The 22,486-nt window shown below is 35.6% G+C and overlaps 1 pseudogene; it reads right to left on the bottom strand.

The window, feature by feature from the left end:
* Positions 1–4,322: 4,322 nt before the first annotated feature.
* LOC107787319 (protein ROOT HAIR DEFECTIVE 3-like) lies at positions 4,323–17,436 on the bottom strand (annotated as a pseudogene).
* Positions 17,437–22,486: the final 5,050 nt, after the last annotated feature.

A 22,486-nucleotide genomic window follows, 5' to 3' on the forward strand; every position in this document is an offset into this window, starting at 1 on the left:
TTTAGTTCAGTTAACCGAAAAACTGAATTATTAGCATATAGTAGGTTCTTTAAGTTATATATAGGTTAAGCACACAGGTAATAAATTAATACTATTACGTCCAATCTATCAAAAGACTCAACCTAATTAAGTAAATTCATCAATTTTCCAATCTTAAAGACTTTCACTCTATTAAAACTTCCATAGCATATATGATAGATACATATGTTTGAATTTTATGATTCATAATAGTGTGCAAAGTTTAGTCTATTTTTTTTTTTTATAAACACAATATTTTCAACAATTTCGAATTTTTGGGAAAAAACAACAAATTTGTCGGTCCATTATTACATAGAAGGAGCCCAATATGATAATGTTCAAACCGAAAACCGAATAACCGAACTGAAATTAGAAAAATCGAACTTATTTCAGTTCAATTTCGGTTACTACTTTTACAAAACCGAATAACCGAATAACCAAACCGAACCGACCGAACGCACACCCCTAATTATACACCGTCAACATTAGCAAATAAATTTGGTAGCATCACTGTAATTTAACTAGTGTACATCACATGTAAACAATCTAGTTTATTTATGTTAGTAAAAGGTTTAAATAATGTTGCTATTTAGTTAGCAAATACTAGCAACATTATTTAAACAGTAATATAAGTTAAAGGTGAGGATACCTCCAACTAGGAGAGTCATTTAATGGAGAAATGAATGCCTACAGTTGGACTCCTATCATCAATGCATGGCCATCCGATTAATTTCAAGTTTATCAATCTCTAAGTTTCTCATCTTCATCTTTTGTCTATATAGCCTCTAACGTACTTTAATTTTGACAGCTCACTGATAAAGACAAAGCCTGCATATATATATATATATATATTACTACGGGATTGTTAAATAATTAGCCGGCCATATTTAATGTTTACTTGCTACCGAATATACATAGATTATATGTTAATTATGTATAATTATACATATATTATATATGAATTGTACATATATAATACATTCGCCAGCTAATTTTAGTTTAAGAGATCGTATGAGCGGCTATATAAGTTGATTCTTCTATTACCATACTATTACTTAACCACCATGCACCACCAACAATAGCTACTAGCAGAGGAACTTAACCCCCAAAATTGTTATAGTACTCCTTCCGGTCCACAATAAGTGATAAATTTGTTTTTTTATTTTGGTCCAAAATAAGTATCCATTTATATAATCAAGAAAGAATTTAATTTATTTTTATAAGATTACCCTTATCTACATATCCTTAAAAAAAATTCTTACTCCTCACATTAAATATTTAATTAAAGGTAGTTTAGTCATACTAGGTATTTTTGTATAGAATTTAGTATTTTCTTAATGGGCGTGCCAAAAACAAATTGGTCACTTATTGTGGACAGAAGGGAATAAATAGTAACTAATAAATTTGTTATTTAGAAAAAATCATGTAATTAAGAACTCGATATAGTTTTATTCTCTTTCGCATGGGAGGTTATGTTATATTTTGATTCAACTCCCCTCTATTTCCTAATCTCTCCATTTCTCCAAGTTCCTATTTGGATGGGAGACATTTAACATGATTAAAAATCAATGGATAAGGTTTAATTGAATAAAATAAAGTCCTAACCATAGTTAAATTATTTAATTACTTCTTTTATTCATTTTCAAATAATATTTTTGCAATCCCACAATTATAGCTAACATTAACTAAAATTCTTTTTCTCTTTCTTGTAGTGATTTTCTTTCTCTGAGTTAATTTTTTTTTTTCAATTCTACAAAATCTTCCATTCTTATTAAAAATAAGAAGTATTAGAAGTAAGCTCCAACTTTGATAATAATTAAAGAACGATACAAATATAAGAAGTAAACTCCAATCTTGCACCAATTTTAGATCAAACTTTCTTCAACTTTAGCCGTGTAAAAGCATCATAATTTTTAATAAGAATTATTAAAAATGTTCAAGATTGGAGCTTTAATAAAATGTTCAAACTTTCTTCAACTTTAATAAGAATTATTAAAAATGATGCTTTAGCCGTGTAAACCGAAAAGCATCATAATTTTTTTTTCTTTTGATCAAGATTTTCATTCAGGAGCCAAACATGTTCTTCACGCAATCAAAATGTACCAAGATTTTAGAAAATCTACATAGCTCGTTAACATCGGAACTTACTTTTAATATTTTTTTAATTTTAATGAGAATGGAAGATTTTGTAGAATTGAAAAAAAAAATTAATTCACAGAAGAAAAAAAATTATTACAAGAAAGAGAGAAGGAATCCTAGATAATGTGTAGCTATAATTATGGGATTGCAAAAGATAATATTTGAGAATGAATAAAAGAAGGAATTAAATATTTTAACTATGGTTAGGGTTTTATTTTATTCAATTAAATCTCATCCGTTGATTTTTAACCATGTCAAGTGTTTCCAATCCAAGTAGGAACTTGGAGAAATGGAGAAATTAGGAAATGGAGGGGAGTTGGATCCAGAGAAATGCATGTCGTCGCAAGAGACAAACATATAAATGTTTTACTACTTTATTCTTATTCATATCTTAATATTTAATCTTTCTTTATTGATATTGAACAACGTTATTCATTATTGAGGTGTTTGTCGTCTTCAAGGATAATTATTACTAAGGGTAAAAAAGGAAAAAAATAATCAATTTTGTCTTGGACTTCTAAAATGACAAATAATTTGAAACAACTATTTTTAGTAATCACGACTGATAATATGAGACGTAGGGAGTACCAAATAAACAATTAAACATTGACTTTTAACACAAACTTTATACTACTTCTCCACTCTATATTATTTGTCTTTTAACATTTTTTACACTCCTTAAGAATGATATATAGCCTTTATCATAAAAGTATTTGTCTAAAGTACATTTATCAACCTTTAAACATCTCTAATTAATTAATTGTATAATAAAAATAGTTACAACAAGTTTGAAAAAAGAGTAATAAATTACTCGCAATTTTTTTTATTTTTTTGAAATAGTTAACAATTTAGTAGGAAAAAAAATGAGGAAGAAGTCGTTTAATTATTATGCTTCTTTTTTCAAAATGACTAATATTTGGACCAAATACTCGCAGTAAATTCACCAACTAATATCAAGGTTACTCTCAAATCTCAATCTAAAGCCTGCTTATCGATGAATGTTGGTTTAACGAGGTTTAGGTCCGTGTTTTCTTTAGTTTAATTTCAATAAAAAATGATAGAATTGAAGGAACAAAAAAAAACAAAAATGCTCAATTTCAAGTTAATTAGTCCTTTAATTTACTTTAAGATTGTAAAAAATTACGAGAGAGTGAAATCCTGGGTTCGTAAAGCTGCCACATAAAGAGGACAACAAATACATTATGATTTAGGGGTTGACTTTCTATAACAGATATATGTCCTAATCAAGTTTGTATCTGTGGTGAGTCTAAGAAATTAATTTCAAGCCAATAGAGTAACATTCATTAACGTTCATACAGTTGGAACATGTCATGTGCATATGAGCATAGCCAGATTAATTATGTTTTTTTCAGGTTCACAACTTTAGGAAAACATCCTCTTCCCACCCTCCACTTAAGGTTGGATATGAATTATGTAATATTTGTTAGTTAGGAGGAGTCAGAAAAACACAGTTGTACAATCATTACTAAGAATATCTTCTTTGTAATGAAAATGAAATAACTGCAAAAATAGAAAAATCAAAATAAATGGAAATGTGCATGTGTATTGAATATGTCGTAGTTTGACGGTTGAGCGCCAACTCGGACTTGTTAAATGTTTTCTCAGGCTGTCATTTGCCAATTTTAGACCATAGATGCCTTCTCTACTTCTGTGGTTCATTTGTTGAATGCGTAGCGTGTGTATAGGAGTGCCAAACGGGCAAGTCAGGTCAGGTCGGATGTGGTTCTGGTAAAAAACGAGTAATGAAAAACGGATAAATTATCCGATTCGACCCATATTTAATACGAATAAAAAACGGATTAACCTTGCGAATAATATAGGTTCTTGCATATGATCACTTTTAGGAGAATTCTTAGCCTCCAATTTGAGGCTTTATAAATGTAAAAGTTAGACCCATTGGTTACCCATTTATCCATTTTCTAAATGGATAATATGGTTCTTATCCATATTTGATCCATTTATAAAAAGTTTATTATACAACCCATTTTTTAATGGAATGGTTATCTGTTTTTTTTAAACCATTTTGCCACCCCTATGTGTGTATTTGCGATGTAAAATTCTTTTTAAAATTATGATATGAAAACAAAATTAATAGTTCAGTGGGTTAGGGGCACATCACAAATGCCGCCAACAAAAATCAGATATTTAAATGGAGAAGGGTAGAGATGACCCATAATCTATTGAGTTTTGAACATGCACAACCAATTCTCAGAATTTGTATCCAAAAAAAAAATTAAAAAAATAAAATGGCACCACCATTGTCAAAGAGCCTGAACAAAATTGAACTCAACTATCAATTTACTCACCATTTAGCCTTTTTCAGAGGCTTCTTAATGAATGTCACCTTTTGATACAACAAAAGGTACTCCCTTTTCCTAACTTCCCTCCCCTTCATTCATAGCCACAACTGCAAAATAAAGAAGCTAAAATTTCAAGGAAAATTTCACAAAAAGAAAAGGCAGAAAAAGTTAATTAAGCAAACAGATATGAAGGATATTAGTACCAATATCAGAGCCTAACAATGGCAACGTGATTGCTCTTGAAGATAACTGAAAATAGACCAAAGATCCTACCTCTCTTCCCTCTCCTCACTGATCCTTTCCCTTCGTTTCAAACTCGACTTATTTTTTCATCAAGAATTCACTCTACATTCCACAATAAGAAGTAAAAACTAAAAAGTAAAAAGCTCAATGTAATATAAGTGCCAGTAGTCCCCTCCTCCTTTTCACATAAGAAACCAGAAAGGTGTAAAATCTATTTCAATAGTATTGCCATCACTCTATTGACTTAGTTTGAGACGATAATACAAAAGGCAAAGGCTGGAAACTCTGATTTTCTGTACAATCAGATCCTACCAACCTAGCCTTTAGCAAGGAATTACCTTTGCTCTAGCAGTTGCAAAAATACAATATTATAGCAACAGAAAATAATATTAACAAGAAGAAATGAAAATTACACCACCCTCTATTCAGTTTTCTTTGTTGAGTCGATGTAATGCTCAAGCAGAAACTTAACATGTACAGGGGTGAAGGTCAATAAAACATGACAGTAGCTTCTACTTCACAAAAAAAAAAAAAGGAAACGTTTCAGTATCGTCTCTTTAATCTTGAGATTGTCATATTTCATTACGATACAGTTGTTGCTAATCCTTCAGGTAGACATGATATTAGGCTTCTCATAAGATAAAATTTACGGCAAAACCAGGGAAAGGTTAATATTCAAAACCAGATAAGAAAGGTAAACGACATATAAAAAGGAAGCTATAGCAGGGGGCAGAAGAAGGGAAAAGATAAAAAGAGAGAAAGAAAATCTACTTTAAGAGGGGACCTCATTCACCTCAAGTCGCTGCCCAGTATACATGTCCTACACAAGAATCAGTGGCTTCAGTCTCTGAATCTTTACATGCTTGCCTCTAAGGTGGAAGCCAGGAGCAGAATTGTGCATGATACCACATCCGCGTGAGCATGAAAGCTTGTTCTCGTGAAATAGAAGAAGACTGCTCTATACTTCGTTTTACTATGTATAGAGGGGCTAGAGTATTCTGCTCCATTTTCTGAAGAAGTCACATCAGAGGAAGCACTTGATACGGCACTATGATCATTAGGGCTACCGCTGAAACTGTTTGATGCAGGGGCAGGATTTCGTTGAGGTTCACCATTTGCCTGCCTTTGTCCTTCTTCTGCTAGTCGTCTGAGAAGGTTCATGACAGTAGGAAGGAACTTTGTGGATAAAGAGAAAAGTCCGGGAATCTGAAACACATACATTGAAGATCAGTTCCCTAAAATTTTGAAGGAAGTTCTCCATACTGCAAGTAAAGTAATGAAATTCGCCAAATCACACTTGCTTTCAACTTCTAGTCTAAGAATGTTTCACCACCAGAGACTAGATTAGATTAAATAATAACTCCTGAAAGCCCACGCGAAACATGAATGTGGAATCCATATGTCCGTCTAAAAAATCCACAGGAAAACAATGAACCTATTTTTGATCAAGCACCATTAAATTTAGGAAAGTTTAACTATGTTGGTTCGGTTAGCCTTATCAAAACAGAAGTCTAGAAAGTCAGCTGCCACAGAAATTGCATGTAAGAGTTAATTGGTCAAATTGCTTTTAAAACATAGGAATGAAATAATAGGAATTCAGATCTGATACTTACAGCACCATTGCGGAATTCACCGGAGATGTCCAATTGCCCCCAAACGGCTTTCAGTAGTAGAAAAGAAACAAATATAACTCCCAAATACAAAGGATTTCTGGAGAAAAAGTAAATGTCAACAGAAGTTATGCAATCAACGATGGATACACCCTGTCAGTGGGTACAAAGACATGAATGTTTCAAAATTACGGTGCTTTCTGATTTATTAGCAGAAAAGGCACCTTAAAAGTGTCATGAATTCATTGAAACCCAAAACAACCAAGGCAACAAACTGCCCAAGGAGGTGGTAACCAATTGTTACTTCTCCTGCTAGCCTCCTGCAGGATAAAGTACCAGAAACTCAGAAAGATACAGCATCAGGGGAAACCACAAATATTCAAATGTCAATCAGAAAACTCAAAAGAATTTCTCAAGAAATATTCCAAATAGAAAGTCAACATGGTAAGACCAACAATGTACAGTAAATGTTGCACATATTTATAACAGCTCATAATAGTTAGAATCAAAGTGACAAGCACAGGTAACGCGAGTGAGAATCCGCACATTCCCACACATTCTTAAACTGCTTAAACAGTTACATTCAAACAGTTGCTCTGAAACCCCAACATCGACTGAAGGGGGTAGGTTTTGTTCAAAATCAACTTCCAAGAACCAATTATAATTACCCAGCCATTATTCTAGACATATTATTCAACATTGCTAATCCACCTTAATGCCAACCAAAACAAGTATAAAAGGACTTCACTTTCAAAAGAAGACTGAAGCGATGCAATAGCAGCCAAAAGATCATGCCTGAGCAGCAATGGCTTGTGTAACAGTATATTCAGTCTCAGATTTAAATTGCCCCCACAAAGACTTGCACTGGACAGGTGTGATCAAAGTTTTCAATGTGGGGACCTGCAATAAAAATTGGCTTAAAGATGATCAACTTGACAGCTTGAAAGATAGCAAGCAAAATCAACCAAAAAATGTCAGAGGTACAGTTTCTAAAGCTGAAACTAAGTGGTGACTCGTGAGCTTATCATATACACGTAAAGTATTGGACTGAGAAAACCCAATCCAGATTTTAACATAACATACTTTAGGCCCCAGAATTTTGGTTCAGTTCTAAGGACGCAGCGCAGGCTGTATGAATTGGGCATATGTCACAAGTTCGACTCCTGGCACTGACACAAAATCTGGAATTTAAATGGGAGCAGCGTAGAGGTGCGGGACCATACTCCATCAAGTTTCAAACCTGTTCTTACAATTGGGGTTGGGCTAGCTAACTCGCAGGGATTTCACGCTTATATAAAAAAAAAAAAATTACATAACATAGTTAATGGCCATGACTGGGAAGATTCGAAGCAAACATTCACATTTTATGACATCTTGTTGGGCATCCAGACTTGCCGGGATCTTGTCCCCCCACCACCCCACCACCCCCTCTTTGGTTACTTTTTCTGCTTGCAAAAACTTCTAACACAAACCACATCATCTATTAAGCTAATTACCTGATCCCAAGTGCTAGATGCTAGAGGATCAACAGATGTGGAGCTCCCTGAGGTGGAAGCACCTGATTTTCCATCCACAAGAGTAAGGGCTAGTGTCTTCTCTATACTATCACTTCATCTTCCAAGCGAATCGCAGCCATAACTGACAGGAGCTTCAGAGACTGGGAGAACATTTGAAGGAGTCAACGCAGACTGAAATGTAATACTCAAACCTGAAATCACATCCAAATGAGGAAGCTTAATCTAGTCAGTCATACAGCTGATCTAGCAGTTTTGGTAATTGCTCGGATATCTTCTTTTCCAGTCCAGACTCGTGGCATTGAATCAGAATCATGACTAAATAATGTTGAAAACCTGTCAATAATTTTCAGGTCAGTAACTCTTCTTCATCAACTTTTCTGTCAAGAAAAGTGAGAATTGAGTAACTCATGTCTGTACCTATCCTTCATGCGAATCAAACCCTTCCAGCTTCTTCCTTTGCCTTTGCTTCAACTACTCCCTGTGCATAATCCTTCAGTCTTGAAACCATATTATCCCTAGCTTGTTCATCCATTTCAAATCAGAAAGTGCCGTAGAGAAACCCAAGACTCCTGTTTCAGTCTCACGCTGAAGCAGCTTTCTTATCGCTGGCCATGTATCATCACCAGCTCCATCTAAAAGAGCCTCAACAGGTCCAATTAATGCCTCGTTCAATTTTGTCTGAAGGAAAAAATTTCCCATTAGTGCCAGTATAATTACATTAGATAGAACAGTTGCAATAACAACAACAGCATACCCAGTGTAATCCCACAAGTGGGGTATGGGGAGGGTAGTGTGTATGCAGACCTTACCCCTACCTTGTGAAGGTAGAGAGGCTGTTTTTGATAGACCCTCGGCTCAAAGAAAGCATGGTCACAGCAGGCGACAAAGAAATATGGAGGTGGAGAAGCTTTAGAAAGAGAAACAGTAACAGCAGCCAGCAAAATAAGACAACCGAAGCAAAATAAACAACAGGTAATAGTAACATCTAAGAATGGGAAATACAAGAATAACATTAGCACTATAAGTGAGGGAAATTAGAAAGAAAAGTTAAATCTAAAAATATAGTTCTCAATGTTGCTTGTTATCATCTACGATTCGTTAAAAACAATCAGCATTTCAATTTATTTCATGAATGAATGCAGCAATCCAGCTCTCAGCTGCAACTGGCCGATGACAAACTCCCCACATAAGAAAGGGGAAACCCAAACATTCCTTTTTTTCCTAGATTGATTGAGGGATAGACCAACGACAAATTAATTGGATGTCAAAATGCAACAGGAAAGCACTACCAAAGGAATAACTACAATGATTAAAACATACAGGTTCTCAAACTTCATACCTCATAGAGGATTGTAACTTCAGCCAGCTTGGCACTACGAACTTCAGCAATATGAGCATCTACATCACGCTTGAGCTTATCCCTTATTCAAGAGGGATCCCAATTTGCTTGCCCAATAACAGCATCTGCAAAAGAGTACTAGTAGTCAAATTTCAAAAATAATCCGCTGTGACTGAGCTCAATATTTAATCCCTGCATAATATCAGTTATTTACAGGCGAAGCCTTCCCTAGCCTTCCCCGTCTAACATAGTCATCTACTTACAGCGTTGAAGGAGAGGGGATAAAGGGACGGGCCGCGGGATAAGATACGGGTTAATGGATAAATGGGACGCGTTAAAGGGGTAGTGGGTGTTTTTTCCACCTATACATGCTGACATGGACAGCGGTTAGTTTTAAGGGGTAAAAGTGGTCCACTTTACTAACAGCAAGGGTAATTTCGATACCAAAGGATAACGAAGGGCAAAAGTGGTCTATTTCCCATAGTTGAAGGGTAATTTTGGCCCTTTTCCGTATATGATATATCATGCAGGACAGCAATAACAGGCTATATCTTGTACCTGCACATTCTTCATTGAAGTGGGACATAAAAAACTCAGTGCACTCCTGAGCAGCCACAGCAAACCCGTTACCTCCCTTTAGTGCCTTATTAAATGCTTCTTTGAATCTTTCCAAAGTACGAGATCTTACGTGTCCCAGCGTAGATTGGTACGCTTCTTGGACAAGCTGCAATAGGAGAAAGGATAAGTAACTAGATAAAGCAATCAGAAAATGTACCTTCAAAGGTTAAAAAGCTTGGAAAATGCCCAGCACTGGCTTTCCATTACCTCCGGCAGTTTCTCTTCCAATTGGTTACATTATCTAGCTTAATATTATAAATGAAAAAATAATAATACTTCTTTTTCTTCTTTTTTTCTTTTTTAATTTTTTCCACCATTACCTGCAGCAATTTCTCTTCCAACTGCTTTCCGTTTTGTAGATCTTACTCCATCATCAAAGAAAGTAGTGTCACCATCATACCTGAAAAGAAAGAATGTTACTGACCAAGTGCACATGTCCTTATTAATGAAATACGTACACCACAACTGATATAACATGTATCAAGAACACAAAAAACATCAAATTACATCAATAGGAAAAAGAGAATTCTGTACAGATCTACATCACTGTAGAAGTGCAACTTTGTAGTTTTAGTGTAGTAGCTTCTCTTCAGACAAAGTTACAGGCTTCCTACATTCTTTGGTATCATAGATGCAGTTTTAGACTTTGTCACCAGAGAGTGTATAAGAAATGATAGAAATTTGGTCGCAAAATTTGGTAGACGAAGGAAAAAATACAAGCACACAGCTATAGAAAAGTTCATGCTGCGCTGCATGAAAGTATGTCCCTACTCTGACAGACAAGTGTTTAAGATTGAGGTAAGCTTCCTTCCAAAGCCCTGGACTGGATGAGATTGCACGGCCTCTTTTAATTGACATCATTCCTAGAACAAAGATCAATCACGTCAATACACCTCATTTGTATTGAAAAAAGCACATATTTATGGGCAATTTTATCCGACATTGTCAATAAATATAAGAATGTACAACACATTAAGTTAACCTTCAAAACAATTCAATACCTCATTTTCTGTAAAAGAAGCATATTTTTCATGGGCAATTTCTTCACAGCGTACAGTAGCTGCCATAACCTGTAACTAGATAAGAATCAAACACAATAACTATGGAAACATAACCGGGAACTTCAAAGAGAATCAAATGTAACCAGGAAGGTCAAGGTCCTTGTTCTCCTTTATAATCTTCCACATTTCTTGATCACTAAATGAAAAGCCCGAAGCAGGAACAACTGCCCGACGATCTCCAGCAAGCCCACCAGGTGCAATAGAATGAAAAAATCGGTGTCTTAGACTAGCCACTTTATGAAGAAAACAAGAATGAACAGAAATAAGCAACTCAAAGCCCATTAAACTGGAAAAAGAAAAACCATATTGGCAAAGCAACCACTTCTAAGAAATTAAACTTTTTAAAAGAGAAAAAGAAAGATAAAAATGATCATTGTTTCCACTAATTTACTTTCAAGTACCTGTTCTTTGAATTGTTCTTCCTTTTCTTCATAACTAGAAAGAGCCACAACCTCGACCTGGAATGTCAATTGATTTCATTACATGAACATGCATAGACATAAAAGAGACAGTAAGAAGGTTAGGACAGATCGTAATGACACTTACATTAAAGAAGTCGCTTAAAGGTGTTTCCTTGTGAGCTTGCGGCTTTGGGACGGAATCCCAAATCTATATCCAAGAGAAGTGAACAAAAAATAATATTTGATTTTGTAAGACGAAACATAATAAGAAGAATCGTGCATATAGTACCTTTTGAATATCTTCCCGTAGTACAGGCTCCAAATTCTCAAGTGGAGTCTACAAAATTCAATTGGAAAATTAACTGGCTTATTGAAGTCTTTATACAATTTGCAGTTGAATGTGTAACACTCATTTATAAGAGAGGAAGGAACCTACCCTTGTTTTATCACGTATAACAAACATCAATGTCGTTTTACGAGGACTAAATAACCGCATCATGACCTGTTTAACATAAAGAAATCAGTAAATTGATCCAGGATATACAAAAAAAATAGTAAATTTTTTCTACTTTTACCTGGAAAACAGTCTTCAAAAGAGGTTTATTTGCAGCTTGCTCACGGCCAATGTCGTATGTTAGAAACATTTGACCAACTTGTCTATTTCAATTTTTGCTGGTATTGTTTTATGTCACGTCTATGTACTTCATACACTAAAGGAAGCTTACATGTTGATTAGCACTATATCGGAAACAGCAAGTGTAAACAGGGCACTCTGTTTTTCAAACGCAGTGTCATCCTAAAAAGAAAATAAAGTGTGAATGAGAAAACAATAAGCTCTATGCCCAGTTATAACACCCATGACAAATGATGGGCAGGGAGCATTCAATGAGCATTGGTAGCTGGAATTTTGGCGGCTCCAAATTTATCTCTTTCATATACATGATTGAAGATGGATATTACAACATTGGCACAGACAATACGGGAAGCAAAATCAAATGTCTCATACACAAGCCAATTAGTGAGAACTTTTCCAGCATTATGTCAGGAACATTGTCCCTGACAATGGCCCAGAGAAAGCTACTAGTCAAGGAGCCGGGTACATTAAATTCTAAAAGCAATACGAGACAACAAGGTCAATAAAGAATCAAGCAAATAATTGGTTGGTGTCCTCTTTAATTAGTAACAAACAGCTGATTCATATTAGCGGTAACAATGAATACAAATATATCATACAGCAGTACATGCAGATATGAATTGAGAGTAATGTGTCTGGTCACAAGAATTGCATTAAATGGAGCAACAAAGAGGAAGTCAGTAATCATTTTTTAAGCATTTACAGCCACACCTCTCCTCGCTCTCTTCCATCAGTGCCCTCTAAATCCATAGCAAGGGTGCAAGGCTCAATTCCAGCACATCGAGCCATCCAAATACCTTTCGTGGTTTGTGACCTGAAATGAAGTAAATCCTTTCAGCTCACTTCAATAGAACATCAGAGAATTAGCATTAATAACATAACTTCCAAAATTTTACCTTCCCTTGTAAGCATCCATCTCTCTGAAGTTGGTAAAGAAAAGATGATTTAACAGCGTACTCTTCCCTGTCATAATCATGGTTAAAGTTTGTCAAAATTGGCATTTGTGGAATAGCGTCAACTCAAATAAATAAAAAAACAATGACGAAGAGTTAATCAAAATGACCCGTAGTCAGTAGAGCTGAAAGGTATCCTGTTTAAGGAGAGGTCTAAAAATTGAGCCCTTCCAAAACATGCACAGGAAGATCTGAATCAGCTTTAGAATGCTTTTGAGCTTTTGTTCACTAAGGATCAATGTTTCCAAGTTACATTCTTGTATGTAAGGTGTTATATAACAGGCATCAAGAAGATGCAAAAAGTACAAAAGAAGATGGGTTTAGCCTCTACAAGAAGTACATTATCCAGGGCAGTGAGCTAACCAAAAGAACCAAAAACCAAAAAGGTTGGCTGTCGAGTCAAAATTAGAGAGCTAATGAAATCTTGAAATGGGATAACATCATTTATGTCACGACCCAAATTCCATGTTAGGCCGTGATGGCGCCCAACACCACTGTTAGGCAAGCCAACACTAATCAATTAATAAATTCTAATTTGTGTAGTTAGTACGTGATGACTTCCGTTATAGATTTAAGAAATTTATAGTTTAAAACTTTAAGCATATTTAAATGGAAATAATAAATGTGAATCTCAATCATGAAGACAAGCCAAAACATCATAAGTCTACTAATGTGTGTGTGCCAAGGCCTGGTATCACAAGTGTGTGGGCAATCTAGTAGAATATACAAAAATAAACTGCTAGCCTACTGTCTGAGAGGAAATAAACAGTAAAATAAAACATAAGAGAGACTCCCGCTGCTGCAGGTCGGCTCAAAAGGGCAGCTCACGGAAAGTCTCGAGCTGAGGAGTCCACTCTATGCGTCGGGCTGATGGCCAGATGCACCTGCCTCAAAGCCTGTACAATCAAGTACAGAAATGTAGCATGAGTACATAGAAATATGTGCCCAATAAGTATTTCGTCTAACCTCGCAGAAGTAGTGATAAGGGGTCGACTCCAACACTTACTAGGGCCAGCAAATATAACAATATGAAGTTTAATATATTTAATTCACAAGGTATGTAGACAACAAGCTCGAACGAGAATAATTATTGAAAATCCTTTCATCCAATTAATAAAACTATGCACTTTCCTCATTTAAAATAAGCGATCTTTCAAGCAATAAATCATACGAATTATAAGGGTTCCGGTTCTATTATTACACACAAATACCACCGAGGACGTTCGGCCTGATCCAACATAAAAGTAATTGTGCACCGCCGAGGGTCGAACGGCCCGAACCATATATACATTTACTGTCCTACCGAGGCGAACGGCCCGCTCTATGAGAGTAGTGGAAATAATCACTCCACTCGCGGAATATACTTGCGACGCGGTTAAGTATAAATATAACTTAATGTTTTCCTCAATTCTTATCAAAATAAATATTTAGTTGAAAACTTGAAATCGTAACATCTTCAGCTTAATCCCATTCAATGCAAATCAACAATTATAACCAAATAACGGTACACACAAAGTATGGTGTAAGCCTAGAACTACCCAGACATAACATGAATAGTAGCTACGTACGGACTCTCGTCACTTCGTGCGTACGCAACCCCCACAATTATTCGTATATATATATATATATATATATTGATTAAGTTCACATATAGGAAAATTTTCCTCTTACAAAGTTAGAAAAGAGACTTACCTCGTTTCGAGCCTTCTTCCCACTCAAGAATGCGTTCAAACTCTCAAATCGAATCCGCACAATCCGAAACTATTCAAATAGTGTAAAAGTCCATCATTATAGGTTTACAAATTCATATTCTAGCTATTAAAGCGATTATCCAACCCCAAAGGCAAGGTTCCTAAAATTCAACCCCGGGCCCACGTGCCCGAATTCCGAAAATTTTCGAAGGGAGTTTTTACCCATAACCTAAGGATCAAGAATATATGATTTTTACTTCATTCCATGAAGAATTTCGTGGTTAAATCTTGTTTTTATCAAAACCCTAGGTTTTACTCTAATCCCATGATTTTCACTAATCTCTACATGTTAATCTACCCAAAATTCAAGTATTTAACTCACATATAGTAGGAATTACTTACCTCTAAAAGCTTGGTGAACATCCTCTCTCAAGAACTCCAAAATCGCCCAACCTTTGAGTGGAAATGAGCCAAAAATGGCTAACTCCCGCAATAAATGAAGGTCACTTCCTTCAGTGATTTCCGCATCTGCGGTCCTGGGCCGCACCTGCGCCCACCGCATCTGCGGAAAAGTGTCCGCTTCTGCGGAATTCCCCTGGGCCGCTTCTGTGGGAAGACAACCGCTCATGCAGCTCGGCTTCTGCGGAAAAGAGGCCGCTTCTGCGGTTCCTGGGCTGGCCATCCATGGCCGCATCTGCGGGCTCGTACCTGCGGCTGGCCAACCGCAGGTGCGGTTATGACAGAAGCCTGGAGCTTCAGCTCCTTCCCACATTTTCAACTAAGCTCAAGCCTCGTCCGATAATTGATTCAAACTTTTTTTTTTTTATGAAGTAAGAGATTATAAAAAGCATCAAGAAAATGCAAAAGAGCATTGTCCAGGTGCTAATACAAAAGATGATATGTTAGCTCTGTACAGATGGTCCTATGCTAGTGTTAGGGAGCTAACAAAATCCAAAAATAATTCGTGGGAGCCAATAGGGGAGAGGTTACTCCAGCTATATAACAAAACTATACAATTAGCTTTCAAGGAGTAATTAGGAGTTGCTAAACCCATGTTCTTCAAACTTATGAACTTCAATTGATTCAAACTTGTGAACTTCAAGTTCTTCAACTTACTTCCAATGTGACGAAACATACTTATACTACTCGGATTGCCACCAAATTTTGCGTGCAAGTCTTAAATGACATTACGGAACTATTCTCGATCTTGAAATTCTGTTTGAACCTCGATATCAGAAAAAACCCGCTCCAAACCAAATTTAAAGAACTTCAAAAATCTTCAAGAACCAACTTTCACTTTTATGCGCTAAAACGCTCCCGGGTCGTCCAAAACCCGATCCGGACATACGCCCAAGTCCGAAATCATCATACAAACCTATTGGAACCGTCAAATCCCTATTCCGAGGTCGTTTACTCAAAATGTTGATCGAAGTCAAACTTGACCTTTTAAGCCAATCTTAAGGAACCAAGTGTTCTGATTTCAACCCAAACTCTTCCAAATCTCGAATCAACCATCCCCACAAGTCATAAATCAGTTAAGGCAAGTACGGGAAGTCTTATTTAGGGGAACAGGGTTTTAGAAAGCAAAACGACCAGTCGGGTCGTTACAATTTACGGGGGATAGATTACTCCAACTAAATAGATTCTGAAGACATTTGGGTTTCAAGTTTTCAAGTGAAATTGAAGTCAATGGATTCCAAAGAGCAAAATGAGCGATAAGTGTTCACATTTCCAAGAAATTGTTCATACCACTACTTTGTGGGCCCATAATGGATACTACAGCATATGAAAGACTGCATTCTGCCAGTTTAACTTCCTTGTAGAAGTTTTCAAGTCCAGCAACATTGAATACCCCATCCCTATCAATGAGGTGAGTTGAACAACATTCATCACTTTTATCTGAAAGAACACAGATATAAAGTCAGAAAACCCCATATATGATCTGAAGCTAACAGTCAAAGGGCTACACTCTTAATTATAGTGGCTAATCCAGGATTTCTAAACCATGGGTGCTCAACTGATTTTAATTTGGAAATTGCTACTTAGACTGGGCGCTTGGTTAATATATTTGTGTAAATTACTAGTTTTTCTATCCAAATAATAGTGTTTGTTTGAAAAAGCGATGGGTGCTTTAGCACCCATAATACATAACGTCTATCTGTCGTTGCTTGATTAGATAAAAGTAAATCAACTTATGAATACCCAAAAAAAAAAGGAAAATATTACTTTTTGCTATACATTAAAAAGGAGGGTCCCTTCCTGGACCATGTTCAAGGATGTTTCGTGCAGCAGGCTGCCCTTTTCTTTATAAGTTCAAAACCACCCCCTCAACCACAAGCACCAACCATAGATGCATGCGCTTTCGAAAATGGCATAGAAAATCTATTCTAACTGTAAAACATTCAGCAATTTTTTCCATTTGTCGAAGAGAATTCAATTTAAGCTCATTTACACTATGCCAGGTAAACAAACAACTAAAGGAAATCTATCCACTCTAAGAAATCAACGTAATTTGAAATAAGTTAGTACTACTTAACAACTGAAACCCAGTAGCCAGAAAAAAAACCATATAGTTAAACCGTGAGAAAGACGGTAAACTGAAGACCTATTACATTGCATTTGGTTTATAAATACGGAGCACGAAATTAATAGGAGGGAAATTAAAAACAGATCATTTAGAGTATGAATTGGGAACTATGGAAGTGGATTGGAGCATCAGAAAGATAAAAGACATACCCATATGACAAAGCTCAAAGCTCGATCAATGCTTGTGAATTCGAGGAGGAAGTACCAAAGTTCGATCTTTGAATAGAAATATGGTTTCATCTGTCTTAAAAAGTGCGCCTCGTATTCGATTATCACATGCGAATAGTCTCCCAACAATTGTAATCTCGCAATCAAAATCAAAAAGGAAGAATACTACTCCTACTACTAGTAATTAGTGAGAGTAATTACAATAATAATTAGGTTAATGCACCGGGTAAGCAAATTTTATGAACACGCCGGACACCTTGTAAGGTGAAATACACAAATTTGTAATATCTAATTAAATATGTCTCCCTTTTGAGAGGGGAGAGAATCTAGAGAATAGAGTTAAGGGAAATTTTCAATTTATAATCAACTAACCCAAAAATAATAATCTAAGATTCAACGTCCAACTCTGTTCTCGAAATTACTATTTAATTTTTAAAAAAGATTGCTCAAACTTTTAAATTAATTTTCGAATCAATAACTGTTACTCAAATATTAGTTCAACAAACCAAATCTATTTAGGTGGTGAAAATTAAATTTTTAACAAGCTTAAATATGTGAGTTTAAATTCGAAATTTGATTTTGTGAGAAATTTGGAGTAGGTGTTATTTAGACTTGTTAGAAATAGTATAAGGAGTTTGTATATAAAATTAAAGTCATTTAATGGAGATTTGGACTGGTTTTGAACAAGAATTGCAACTAAAAATCGTGGAAGAAGTTTGTCTACATACGCTTATATAAAGGTGTATAAAAGTATATAATAGTGTATAAGATGTGTTTATACACTCATATACACTTTTATACAAAATTATACATAATTATACAAAAAACTAACTTCGTCTTCTTCCTTGCGCTTTTTTTTAAAATTTAACTCAAATATTGCTCAAATCTGTTCCAAATCACTTCAAATTTAAATTTTGAACTCCTTTTGATATTTTCAATCAATTGGAACAACACCAAATCCAAACAACTAACAAACTCAAAAAATCTTGTTTTCAAAAGCAAAGCTTTGAATGACCTTCTATGGTGGATTTCTACTCTTCAATTTTCTTACATTGCAATCAAGTGATACTGGGGGAGAAGCAGAAAATACACGACCCCTTGAAACATATGTAGAAGATGTGAGAATAAGAGAGAGTGAAAGCAATGGTTGTGAGAACACATATCTAACTCCAAAACTTTTAGAAGCAATGGTCGTAAGAACACAGGTTTTGAATTTACTAGTGCTTTCAAAATATGTATAATATGTGCTAAGTCGGGTAAAACTTTAAAATATAAGCTATTTTTTGTTATGGTGTGAAGTCATGTGTATTTTCTTGTAATTCTTTCTATTTTGAAAATATGAGCACAGTATCAATTTCATTTGTATTTACTATGTGAATAAGCATTTAGACAAATGAAATTGATATTGTGCACATATTTTCAATATATATTTGAATTTAAATTTTTTAAAAGAGTTTTTCAATTTTTAGCAAGAATTGTCCTTCAATCATTTCCGCTTCTTTAATCTTCTTTTCTTTTCCCTTTATGATAAAGCTTATTTAACTAAATAAATTTGAAGATATTATAAATAGAATTGTATTCTAGGTATCTTGTTACTTTGTGGTTAAGTCACTTTTTTCATATAAATAGAGGAATTTTTATCATATTGTAATTCATTCCAAATCAGTAAGAATTTTCTCTCTATTTTTCTCTGCAATATTCTTTTGTCTTCTTCTTATAATAGAAGAAGAGTCTTGCATAGATTTTTCTAATTTTAGCAAAAGCTTTTCTTTCTTTCTTTCTTTCTTTTTGTGAAAAAGAGAAACTTTTACATTAAGTAGGAAGCATACAGTGGGCAAGGGGCTCAATAGTCTCCCGGTACAAGAGTTGTTATAAATAGTAGTAGATATATAACTGGCCTCTACACCCCTAGTGGGGATATCATGACAAAAAGTAGTAGTGATACTATAATGAGATACTACTGCCTGTGGTGGATTTACAGAGTGAGAGGTCGTTGCTTCAAAAATACAGGCATTTACAAGTCTTTTAGAGACAACTCCCATGCAGTCAACTTGATAGTTGTGGGCGACAAAAGACGGTAGTATTGCAAAAATCTCCAAGTTGCTTCCATTTTGTTGCCTTGATGCATATTTGGCAAGATTATCTGCTACATAATTTTGCTCCATGTATGCGTGTTTGATGACTGGATCATCCAGTTGTGAGATCATTGGCCTGCAATCATCAAGTATATTAATATAATTGAGGTGGTCATGTGTAAGGATGATAATTACATATGATGCGTCCACCTCGATGTGGAGAGGTAGAAGTTGGTGTTGAAGTGCTAGTTGTAGCCCTATCAGTAAGGCATGTAATTCAGTGTCGATGGAAGAAGTAGCATGGATATGTTTGGAGAAACCCAATTTCCAAAGCCCCAAGTGATTTCTAAAAACTACGCCTACCCCACTTTGGTTGCGAGCGTAAGATCCATCCAGATTAAGTTTATCGAATTCTATGTGCGGTAGATGCCATTTAATATGCAGCGGAATTTTTTTAAACTTTGGTTGGGATGCATTGGTAAGAAAGTAGCATTCTGAGGCATTAGAGATGATTAGGGGCAGACTAATGGGTTTATTATTATGTTCAAAACTGATTTCGATTTAGAACAAATGTCAAGATAAATTCTTTTTAGTAGTCTTATTTCCAAAATAAATAAACTTTCTTGCATTTGGTCGGCAAAAAAAATTCTGCGAAGAATAAAAGGTCATATTTTAGTTTAAGAAAATGTGTTCCTTGAAAAATTATTTTTTGCGAAAACAAAAAAAAATTGAAAACAGTCTTATGTAAATTATCTTAGACAATGCCAAAGATCCGGGTTGGTAAGAGGAATGATGACGTGGATTAGTTAGGAAATTAGTTAGTGATAATTACAATTAATTATGTGCTAATTATTAGTTAGTAGATGATAGTGTCTATAAATACAGTTGTACAGCTCATAACAGTTAGTGGAAATAACAGAACTGTTTTGCTTCTTCTCCATTCTCTTCTTCTCTTTCAATCTAGAAACTTCCATGGCTGCATCTCAACATGGTATCAGAGCTATGGCAGCAAATTGATCGCGCACATCACATTCTCGTGACTGTAAGTCAACTGTCTCTCTTTCTCTGTAGTTGTTAGGTCGATTTCTAATCCTCATTCAGTTAGCTCGAACAATGGGGGATTCTTCATCGACAACAATAGCAGCTATTAAGATAGATCATACTCATCATTTGTTTGTACATCCATCGGACAATCCAAACTTTGTTTTAATTCCGGTTCAGCTCAAAGGATCCGAGAATTATGGGTTGTGGAGAAGATCGATGAGAATTGCGCTTCAAGCCAAGCGAAAGCTAGGATTTGTTACTGGTGCATGTGTTAAGGAGTCATTTCCTGTTGCATTGCACGAGGATTGGGATACATGCAATGCAATTGTTCTCTCTTGGATCATGAATACAGTATCTCTATGTCTGTTGAGTGGAGTTGTTTATGCTTCAAACACACATTTGGTTTGGAAGGATTTACAAGAGTAATTTGATAAGGTCAATCGTATGAGAATCTATCGGTTGCATCGTGCGATTGCAACGATCTCGCATGGAACCGATTCTGTTTCAGTTTACTTCACAAAATTGAAGGAACTTTGGGATGAATTTGATGTTATGGCTCTTATTCCTAGTTGTGGGTGTGAGAAATATAAAGACTATGTTGAACATCTTCACCAACAGAGATTGCTTTAATTTCTAGGAGGATTAAATGATTCCTATGCTCAAGCTAGGAGACAGATATTGATGAAGACTACTAAGCCTACTCTGAACTATGCTTATTCTTTGATCATAGAGGAAGAGACTTAGAAATCAGGTTCTCCCCAAAGTCTCGTCAGTTCTGGAGAGGGAAACGATATCACTGTCTTATGGACTGCTAAAACTTCGCAGCAGAAGCCCAAAAGAGGTTACAATGACAAGAACTACAACATTGTTCAGTATGAGCATTGTAAGATGAAGGGCCACAACAAGGAAAATTGTTATCATCTCATTGGCTATCCACCTGACTTCAAGGGGAGAAGAAAGCAAGGAGCTAATGTTGTGAGTTATGGTGGATCCAATGCTGCAAATTATGGTGGACTTAAGGAGACAAATCGCTTTGGTGGAGCTAATAATACAGTTGGTTCTACAGCACCCTACCCTACACAGCCTCAAGGCCACAATGATGCTTATAATTTAACAATAGGAGGAACCAACACTAACACTAAAGTATATCATACTGGGCCGGATGCAGGGGTAGGGGGAGCAGGACCTATGTCTTTTACACTAGAATAATACAACCAGTTACTCAGAATGCTAACCAAAGATAATACCTCCTCAGCTTCAATAGCTAACATAGCAGGTTTCAATAGGTCTTTTATGGCTACTGTCACACCTCCTTTTTCCGCACCCGGGGGGAGGGCGCAGGGGGAGTTTTTCCAATTAAAGGACAATCGAAACGGGATTGGTTTATTTATTTATTTCATAGTCGCCACTTGGGAGATTTAGGGTGTCCCAAGTCACCAATTTTAATCCCGAATCGAGGAAAAGAATGACTCTATATTATAGTCTGCATACCAGAAATCCGGATAAGGAATTCTGTTAACCCGGGAGAAGGTGTTAGGCATTCCCGAGTTCCGTGGTTCTAGCACGGTCGCTCAACTGTTATATTTGGCTTATTTATCTGATTTTTAATACAATATGAACTTATGTGCAAATTTATCTTTTACTGCTTTATTATCATTATTTTTTTAGGGAATGTGAACATCGCTTAAAACATATCTTTGGACTGCGTCACATGAAATGCACCCACAATCCGAAACATATTTTATTTGATGTTTTAGGATTTGGATTTGGGTCGCATGAAATGCACACCCAAGTTTAAGAAAGTAAATTATGAAACACGCGCCTAAAAAGACTATCGCGTTATTATTTTGCGGAGGCCGTGAAATCCGCTAAACGACCCTCCTGAATTTTAAGTAATTTTAAACAAGTATTTACTGAGGGCCCCGCAATTTGTGTTTTCATTCAGCGAGGCTCATCTCATTCTTATTTTTTGAAGGAATTTGCAACGTCATGGAAATGCATCTCGTACCGCGTCACAGTCAATGTACCCGTGACTGGAGACATATTTCGACTCCGTTGAGATTTGGAT

The sequence above is a fragment of the Nicotiana tabacum genome, chromosome 8 (genome assembly GCF_000715075.1).
Source record: "Nicotiana tabacum cultivar K326 chromosome 8, ASM71507v2, whole genome shotgun sequence".
NCBI lineage: Eukaryota > Viridiplantae > Streptophyta > Magnoliopsida > Solanales > Solanaceae > Nicotiana > Nicotiana tabacum.